This window comes from Populus alba, chromosome 19, assembly GCF_005239225.2.
Source record: "Populus alba chromosome 19, ASM523922v2, whole genome shotgun sequence".
Classification (NCBI taxonomy): Eukaryota; Viridiplantae; Streptophyta; class Magnoliopsida; order Malpighiales; family Salicaceae; genus Populus; species Populus alba.
In genome coordinates this window covers 1,712,356-1,712,957 of record NC_133302.1, presented here as the reverse complement: position 1 = coordinate 1,712,957, position 602 = coordinate 1,712,356, and positions in this window count along the sequence as shown.

Below are 602 nucleotides of genomic sequence, written 5' to 3'. Positions count from 1 at the left end.
TGAGATGAAGGATTTGGGTTATCTTCGATATTTCCTGGTATTGAGGTAGCATACTCACCTAGAGGTTACCTTCTTTCTCAGTCGAAATATGTTGCAGATATTCTTGAGCGGCTAGACTTACTGATAACAAGACTGTGGATACTCCTATTGCAGGTTAACGCAAGGTACTCTTCTTCTGATGGTTTACCTTTGATAGATCCTACTTTATACCGCACTATTGTTGGGAGTTTGGTATATCTCACCATTACTCGTCCAGATATTGCATATGTTGTTCATGTTGTTAGTCAGTTTTGTTGGCTTCTCCTACTACTGTTCATTGGGCAGCTGTTCTTCGTATTTTGCGATATCTTCGGGGTACAGTTTTTCAAAGTCTTTTACTTTCATCCACCTCTTCCTTGGAGTTACGTGCATACTCTGATGCTGATCATGGTAGTGATCCCACAGATCGCAAGTCTGTTACCGGGTTTTGTATCTTTTTTAGGTGATTCTCTATTTCTTGGAAGAGTAAGAAACAATCTATTGTTTCTCAATCATCCACCGAAGCAGAATATCGTGCCATGGCATCTACTACCAAAGAGATTATTTGGTTACGTTGGTTACTT